This window comes from Limulus polyphemus, unplaced genomic scaffold, assembly GCF_000517525.1.
Source record: "Limulus polyphemus unplaced genomic scaffold, Limulus_polyphemus-2.1.2 Scaffold2691, whole genome shotgun sequence".
Taxonomy (NCBI): Eukaryota; Metazoa; Arthropoda; class Merostomata; order Xiphosura; family Limulidae; genus Limulus; species Limulus polyphemus.
The window spans coordinates 125,745-135,677 of NW_013668301.1; the positions used below are offsets into that span (position 1 = coordinate 125,745).

The 9,933-nt window shown below is 32.7% G+C and overlaps 1 long non-coding RNA gene across 1 annotated transcript in view; it reads right to left on the reverse strand.

Moving 5' to 3' along the window:
• LOC111087816 overlaps window positions 1-4,609 on the reverse strand; it is a 7,843-nt gene extending 3,234 nt beyond the window's left edge. The window contains exon 1 of the long non-coding RNA XR_002612453.1: window positions 4,528-4,609. This is a non-coding gene — a long non-coding RNA (uncharacterized LOC111087816). The remainder of the gene's footprint in view (window positions 1-4,527) is intronic.
• Window positions 4,610-9,933: the final 5,324 nt, after the last annotated feature.

Sequence of the window (9,933 nt, forward strand, 5' to 3'; positions counted from 1 at the left end):
GTGACTTTCCGGGTAAAATGTGGTCGGCGAGGTAAGCCAAAATTGGTGCATGCCAACAGGCTTTGGCATTATCACAGTCCAGGACCTTTCAGTTGGGACGAAGTGGACCACAGAACAAATGACGCTGCTGAAGACGTGACACCTGAAAAAGCCACCGTCGAAGAAGAAACTCTACTCAGTTTTGAGAAGGGAAACGGTGAAGCTCTTGATGAAGTTACTACCACTGATGTGACTGCTACCGATGATAGGACATTTCCTGATGAAGTAGATGAACCCCCACGTGAAGCAAGAAGCCAACGAGACGGAGACCAGTACGGAAGAAGATACGTCCCGTAAAATTAAGAGACTTTGTTGAATTGTAATTTTGTGTTTCTAATTCTGTACAGTTAATTAAGTTATTGTTAATTGTTATTGGTTTATTGTATGTGGTTATTGTTCGGGATGAACAATATTAAGGAGGGGGCAGTGTTGCGTCATCGAGATCACGTGACTATTCTCACGCCCTCTACTTTCTGGAACTATCCTGTACTTTGGCGAATGCTCTAGCATTTACTAGATATAGGGTAGTCTGATATATAAAAGAGGGTGACAACGTGAATGTAATGTAATGTGTGTGTAGATAGTGAGTAATTGAACTGCAGTCAGAAGTATTGTTGACGTTCGTTGATATAGCATTTGTTATATAGCGATTGTTGAAAATAAGTGTATCGTAAAGTTGTATTCCAAAAGAATAAACCAGTTTTATTAAGTAAGGACTTGTGTCACTAAAGTTTCGTCGGAACGAAGTTACGGAAAGTTAATTAACAAACGGAGACGTAACAACAGCAAAAATACATCAACAGGAGTGAACTAGCTTTATAACTTTGTGAACCATTGCAACTGACATAGTATTAATCTTCCTATTTTCACCTTGTTTTGATTTTTTTAAGTAACTTTCAATTATTTTTTATTTCGTATGATAGACATCTTGTGGAGGTTGATCATATGCACATTTTGCAAAAAGCATTTTATCGCTAAAAATATGTTTTGACACAAATGTTTGTTAAACATAATCTGAAAATTTCGTAGTTGGTGAATGAATCACTAATGTTGATTAGAAACAATAATGCAATTGCTATTTTGTTTTTTTTAACATATGCAGTGATTCCTCTACTGAACTTGAGTTCAATGTATTGATAATTAAATAATGAAAACATTTTTTACTAACACTATGGTTTATTTAAAACATATCATGATTGCAATTAGAAATAGTAAAATACCCAGTTTGCTAATTCATTTATATACATTATTTGAATAGAATAAACATAAAACAATATTCAATAAAGATTTGAGTCCTCAGAACATTTTGTTATAACCTACCTTACTCACTAAACAGTAAACTCAACTAAGCTTATCTTGTTTGATGATTTGATTTATTTAGGTGAACATAATAAAAAAGCTCATGTCAAACATTTAAATGCAAGAAAAACATAATATATCTTAAAAAAATAGAAACTGTAATTTTAGAGCAAGAACCAAACAACAAGATACCTTTATTAAGCCTTAAGCATTATTCATTCATGTGACTTCTTTGTTTCATACTGTATATATATATTCCTGTATTTAGGTAAACTACTTGTACCTGATGATGATAAAACCTTCTCCTAATATAATATATTTGTTACTGTGTTAAACTTCCAACAATGTTTCCCTTGTTATCCATTCAACTTGCTCTAAACTTTATAAGCTTATATTAAGTTATTTGATGTCTTCTCACTGAAGTCGGGTTACGATACCCATGGTGGGCAGAGCACAGATAGCCCATTTTGTAGCTTTGTGCTTAATTCCAAACAAACAAACTCACTGAAGAAAACTTTTGTAGCTTTTAAACAGATATAATACTTTCACAGAGAGAAAAAAAAAACTTGAATCTTTATAAATTTATTTTACTATGACATGATAATATAGAGATAGTCATAATTTTATTTTACAAAATTTGAAAACCTTTAGGTAGTTATAATAATAAAATTAGAAAGTATATTCAGATACCCATCCTGGTGGCTTAGCGAAAAAGCTGAGGGCTTATAATTATAAAAAGTGGGTTTTGATACTCGTGGTAGGTACAACACAGATAGCCCATTGTGTAGTTTTATGCTTAATAACTAACAAAAAACTATTCAGATAATATAGTAATATTTTGTTAACATGTAACAATAATGTTTAACAACTCCACACTAGTTGCAGTAATGTTTAATTTTTATAATAATAATATCATACCAGTTAACTTTTTAAAAGTTAGATATGTAACACTGTAACCAAATTTACAGTATTTTTTACCTAAAAAAAGAGACTTCCACAATGATAATATAGTATTTGAATTAATCAGTGTCAACCATATAGCCCTAAGGTAACTAAATAAGTCAAAGTTAAAATAACATTAATAGTATTTGTAAATGATTAGCTCAAGTTATAACACAGCAATTTCAAAGCTCATATCTTTATTTCTAGCAATAAAGGAATTAAAAACAAACATTTCTAATTTTCTAATTAACATTAAATGGTTATAATCATTTATGATCATATTTATTAAAAATATTATTGTATTCATTCATCTGTTTCTTGTTAAGCACAAAGTTACACAGTAGGCTACCTGTTGTGCCCAAAACAAGTATTGAAACCTAGTTTTTAATGTCATAAGCCATTAGTCTTTCTCCTGACCCATTGAAGGGGTGTTTGTTCATAAACAAGATGTTTGTTTTCAAACAATTTTAAAACGTCTTTACTTGTACAGTCATACCACTTCTTTCTTTTTTTTTTGAATATCAAAAATATGAAAAACAACTTTCTCTTAAGAATTCTAGCTTCGAAACAATAAAAAAAAATTATATAAAAAGTCTAGTTATAAGAGCTGCAGGTGTCCTAAATAATACTAACTTTAATGAAAACAAATCTTAAAGTCTAGACACACATGAAAATTTACCATGGCAACATTTAATTGATGTTCATATTGTTGTAATAGCTTAGTAATAATCATTTACAGGCTGAGGTCTTGACTGCATTGCTGTAGACTCCAGCAATGTTGATTTTAGAAACATAAAAAAAAGCTTGCATGGTAATTACTAGCTCAATCACATAAAAATTCTGACATGTAATGTCAGGTTTATTGCGACAGATAAGTGTTTGTGACTTGTTGGTGATATATTTGAACAATAAATGGACAGCACACAATCCACTTGTTTTAAAATATTATATTCAACACAAGTCAAGCATATATACAAAAATTCTTTACACTATAGGATATCACAGTTATATCTAAAACTATAGATAATTCTCTTTTCTTGTCAGAAGTCCACACAGGCTGATTCAGTTACTTTAGAACCCAGTTGACAAGACGAATTCTTCTTCTTCTCTATCGCTCTTTCTCAGAATAGAATCAGTGATAAATTCACTTACATTATATTGTGGGTTTCCACGGCTGTATCCAGATTTTTAAAAAATTGTCTCCTTTTTGTCAAAGTCCACACAAGCAGGTTCAATTACTTTAGAACCCCCTTTGACAAGACAGATTTATCTCTGTTATTACAATACCACTGTGAAACTCACTTTAAATATTGCCCATTGTGGCTAAACTCAGAATACACAGTCTGACTTCATTTTCACTAACTTAATATTTTCTGACTTAACTTGCACTCATTTGGTCATATATATTTACATTGCCCAACTGAGGACTAGAACTTTCTATGAACTATGAAATGCTATGATGTAACAATACTCACTTAAGGCAATGAGAAAAATAGAGAAGGTTCAAGTAATGTGACATCAATTTTTGACAATTGAACTACATACGCAACATATGACTCTTACTGAGTTACCTTATGAAATTTGTCATAACTCGCTTTTCAAATAATTAACTTTTAACACTTGTTATGAAAACTAAATAATCATTAAATATTAGATCACTAAATGAACTAAGTAATAATTCTTGCATTAAACAGTCTTGTATGTCCAGCATCTAATGTGTCTTTTTGATAATATATGGTAGTGTAAATGTCTGGATTTTTTTTTTTATTAATTTCTGAAAAAAAATTGAGGTGAGGTCTAGATTACCTGAACCTCACCCATAGATCCACACCTGCTTATATAACATTACTAATTTCTGAACAAAATGGAGGGATTAGTCCCCCCCCCTAGATACCTCCTTTAGATCTGAGCTTGTTTATACAACATTAAATAATATAGTTATAAATTAGAAACATTATATGTAAAAGAACAGGAAATTTACAATTTATTTAACACTTAAGTGGCCAAAAAATTGGAAGTGTGTGCTGCAAACAAGTTGCTTTCCCATTAGTCAGCAGCTCAAAAGTAGTGACAGAGGCAGGTATTCTTAGTAACTAGAGCTCTTCCACCCCCCACCCCCCCAAATCACTAGGCTATGCTCTCCCAACCTTAAACAAACTTGAAGCGAAAAAACGTATAATGCTAAAACTAGGTTGTGACACTTGCAGTGATCAGACCACAGAAAGTGAGACGTATGTCTGAAACAACGTTAAGCAACACAATCTTTACATGTATTATGGAGGGATGTGTTCCTGAAATATTTCTGTCCACTCTTGAATAACTTTTTAAAGAGTGTAACATGGCTTTTTTACTGCACATGTTACAAGGGTTTTAGTGAGTTATATTCAAAATTTAATTAATTTATTTTTTGTTTATGTTATACCAGTTAGTATAGCATAAAATCATAGCTAATAATCCATATTTTAATGGTATATAAAATTAAGAACGTAAAAGTTATATACTATGAAAATATGGATTTTTAACTATGACTTCATGCTATACCAATTGGTATACCATAAAGAAAAAGTAGATTAATTAACTTTTGAATGTAACTCACTAAAACCCTTGTGACATGCAGTAAAGGATACCTGAGCAGAGAGGGTTAACACTTGTAATGAAAGAAGGTGAAATCATTTCAAAAATATTGGTATAACTGGTAAACACTACATCTGGAAAAGTAGTCAACAACATTAGAACGCTCTAGTAATTAAACAAGGCAACACTGTTTGATAGATGGGCATAAAATGGTGAACACTAATAATGAAACGATGCTGAGCAATGCAACGTATAATGGATACTCAGTGCAATAGAGAACACAGGTTTTTTAGTGGTTGTGTTGGTGTGATTTTCAATGTATTTTTCTCATTGGTTTCTTACCATTATTATAAACGTTTTTTTATCAAGTGTTGAAGTTCCTGGGGTAAGTTTTTTATGGCAAAAATGCTGGTAGCTGTTTTATACAGGCATTTGAGGACATGGTTTGAATTTGTAAGTATGGTTTATACATAATCATGGTGAACTGGTTTTGTATTGAGATTTCAGACATTAAAGGAACAATTAAATTTTCTCTGTAACATGTTGTCAAATGATGAAAGTGTCACCCATATTGTATTTCCAAGAAAATACAAACTGTAAGTTGCTATTGATGAAATTTTGAGTTCAGAGTTTCCATGAAATTGTCACTGATTACAGACAAAGTATAAACTAGTGGTCCCTCTTTGCTTACCCTTACTTTTAAGAAAATACCTTATAATTTGATAAACTAATTTTATCATACACTTCATATTTTATTCCTCATTATAATACTTGCAAAATTTTTATGGCTTTTAGTGTTGCATACTCATCAATGATATTGGTGAAATCAATCAGCTTCAAAATGTTGTTCTCAATAGACATTAATGTCAGAGCATTAAGACATTGTTCTTGCATTGTATAACATAACTCTGACTTGTGCTTAAATCAACACTGTTAAGGTTATTCCCATCAAATGTATAATCATATTTCAAATTGTGATACCCCATATGCATTACCTTGCATTAATTATAATTATAAGCCATCTGTCATTTACTTGCCCAACTCATCAAATATCTAAATCCTTTTGTAAGGCAGTAGCATCCTCTTCACAGCCAACAACACCCAAAACTTTATTGTCATTAGCAAATTAAATAAACTATTGACCATTCCTTCATTTATGTCATTAATATAAATCAAAAAGAGCAAAGGTACAGATACTAAGCCTTTATAACGACTCTCTGCTTTCTTCAATTTCAATGTAGCTAGTTTTCTACCCAATGAGCCAACCTATCCTTCACACCTACAAATATAACCTTTTAATAAGTCTCTTATGTAGCACTTTGTCAAATGCTATATGAAAATCCAGATACGTCACATCTACTTGTACCCTCATCTATATAAGATGTAACCATTTCAAGAGATGTTAAAAGATTGGTAAGGCAATATTTTCCCCTAGTGAAACTATGTTGGCTATCCAACAAAATTTTAAACTTTTTTTTATTCCAAATATATTTGAAGAAATCCTTACTTATTTTTTACATTATCAGCAAAATTTTTTCATATAGATTTTTGCTTTCCTAATTTTTCAGTTGATCAACTCTCATGATACTCCCAACAGTCCATCATTGCAGTGAATTTAAAAATTCTTACTATATGCAACAAAATGTCAATTCTAATTGAACAATGATCATTTGCACCCAGATGTTACCCAACCTCTACTCCTATCAGTTATTTCATTATTAGAAGTTAATAAATCTGAAATAGCATTGTTTTTACTAGATTGCTTAACCAATAGTTGAAGAAAACCATCCTGAACAGTTTTCAAAAACCTGTCTCCCACATGATTTGACTCCAGTATTTTCAAATTTGTATGCCTGAAATTAAAATCTATAATTAGAACTTTATTTATAATTGAATTATTTAACTCATTGTAGAGTTACTCATTAATTTCATCAATTTTGTTTGGTGTCTGTAACAAATTCCAACCCGAAGCATTCTCCCCTTATAAATACTAACAGAAACCCAAATATGTTAAACATTATTGATATTAGCTTTGATATCTTCAACTCAAACTGGTTGTATCTCCCATTTTACCTAGAAAGCCACTATTTCTCCTCTTTTTAATACTCTATACCTATTATATAGCCTATAACCCTGTATTTCAAAAAAATTCCTAGCATCAAAATTGTCTACATCTAGCCAGATTTCAGTTATTTCCATTATATCACAATCCTCTGTTCCAACCAGTCCTCTAAAGTTATCTGTTTTATTTCTTATGTTTCTAGTGTTACAATAATAATAGTTTAGCCTACCATTAAAACTACCTCTATATCTTGTTACCATATTATACCTCTCACTGCATCTTATTTTTTCTTCATTACTGTGGGTCGAGACACTGTTTACTTCCTGTTTTAAAGTTAGCCTTGCAGTTGAGTTAATAATCCTTGCAAATAAACCAGTCCCTACACTATTTAAATATAAAAATAAGTTGCAAAATTGAACTGATCCCATAAATCCAACCAGCCAACCTACTCTTCCGTACATATTAACCTAAGCCTAGTATTCTGCCCTAGTGACTTATAATTTCATCCCCACAGTTAAGTCATGGCAGCATCTCTGACAGAATTAAGTTATTATGACCCTCTGATCTACCCTTCCTGCATCAGTAGCCTCTATGTGCACAACAATGATTGTATCACTACTAGCATCCTTTACTATATCACTTGCTCTGTCAGTTATATCCTCCATCCCTGTCTGTGGATAGCATAATTTAACTTTTTTCTCTCTATCTACCCCACAGATTATCTTATCCATGTGCTGTACTAAACAACTTCCTATAACAATAACCTCCTTATGTTTGTCCTTCCCATACCTATCTATACCTTTTGATATCCTTTCCTCCTTATGTTCATCATCTGCACAAGCTAAACACTAAAACCTTTTCTTTATTAAAGTCTGCCTTTTGTAATTAAATGTACTACTACAAGCCCTGTTATTGCTATTTCTAACTTCCGGAAAATCTTAATTAGCCTCTGTATCCATTAAATGCAAATGCTGAATTTACTCTGTAAATCATGCTGCCATTTTCAACAGTTTACTCTTCTCTTTATTTCAAGCTTCTACCCTATTTAGAACATTTTCCCTCCAACCTACAAACTCTAGATACAAATTGTATGTTTCACTTTACTTCTAGCTTCCTTAAATGTGTATTTTAACCCCAAATTCCTAAATAAAACCCACATCTTGGATCCATTGCACTTAACAAAGTGTGAGCACTTAACAGACTTACAATACTCTTAACCATTGTTGTCTGGTAATAAATAATTTTAATCAATTCTGAACATAGGTAGCCTATTGACAACACTATTAAGCCTATTGTTAGAGTTAATCATATTACACTATTTTATCACTACCTTATCTTCTTACTAAACTAATTGAGTTTATCATTAAAATGAGAAGTGACAAATAAATAATTTTAAAAAGATATTTATGTAGTACAATATATTTATTAGATTAAATACTAGTAAACTGTAGATAAATGAACAACAAATTCTTCTACCTTCACTACCAGACTACCAGTGATACAGCTATGACATACAAACAAGTTTCTAATTACATACACTAGATGCTAATTCTGAGATATCATGCCATTGTCCACAGTTATGCTATCTTCCCCACACATCTGTTTTAAAGATTTGCATGCTACTAGCCTTTAGTGAACATCCATGTAATCTCAAGATTTCTCAGGAATTTCACTACTGCACCATTATACAGCAAAAGCTCTCCATCAGTAGGAAAGTGACACATTTCCTTGTTGCATTTATTTACTTCCTCTGTGCATTTGCACTCATGAACTTTCATTCTTTTCCTCAGCATTGAACACATCAGACATGTTTTCTTTTCTTCAATTTAATGAGGCTTGCACAGTTTAAGGAACTTAATTTCTTTCTTTTTTTTTTACCTGTCTTTTCGACAAGGAGTTTTCAGTATCCACCATGGCAGGATATCACATGTCTTTGTCAGCCACTTTCTATTCCACCAGATTTCACTGTGTCTTTACTTCTCTAGTTCTCATCGTTTTGTTTATTTCCATCCAAATTCACCATTGTCTGTGTCCTACCACCCACCCTGTTTAGATCCTTACACTTCCTTCCTTCAATGCCATGTCATCCTGTTTCATATATTATCTCTTGTCAAAGACCCTTTTCCTCCTCCTTTTGATGTGTGGACATTGATGTTCAGGTTTGCTCTCAATGTCTCTTACACATGATATTAGAGGACATATGCCATCCTCTACCTAGATCAATTTTTTCTGCTCAAAATTTGGCTGTACATTATGTATTTGCCTTCGCTCCCATCTTCTTCTCACCTTTATTATTGTTCCAGTCCAGACTGCCTCTTATGTCCGGTGTGGGCTCTCTGCTGTTATGTGGCTCACGCTGTTCCTATTTGTGATTCCTTTTCCCATTTTTTCATTCATTCATACTCTTTCCTTTCCCTTGATACTTCTCCTATTACCCTTATAGGTTGAATTTGTCATCTCAATCACCTGTCTCTTGATGATTGTTGCCTATTCCACTTCTTCGCCCATCAAGTCTATCAACTTACAATGTCCCTGGCTGCTAGATTTCATTGGTCATTAGAGGATATTGTTTGTGCAGGTATGTGGACCAGTTCTCATACACTTAATTCATATTATCTTCATCATCTGGCCATTTCCTGTTCTACAGGTTATTGTCCATCTTGAGCTCTGCAGTTTTCTCTATGAGTGGGTAGGTGCTCTTTTTCTTTTTTCTTTATTATAGGGGTTTTTTCTCGCATATGTGGATATGCTCAGTGATGTGTGTTGCCTGTTCAGGTATACTTGGCCCAACATGGCAAGGTGGTTAGGGCAATTGACTCACAATCTGAAGGTCACGGGTTTGAATCTCCATCCCACCAAACATGCTCGCCCTTTCAGTCATGGGGTCATTATAAAGTGATGGTCAACCCACTATTCATTGTTAAAAGAGTAGCCTAAGAGTTGGCAGTGGGTGGTGATGACTAGCTGCCTTCCCTCTAGTCTTTCACTGCTAAATTAGGGATGGCTAGCACAGATAG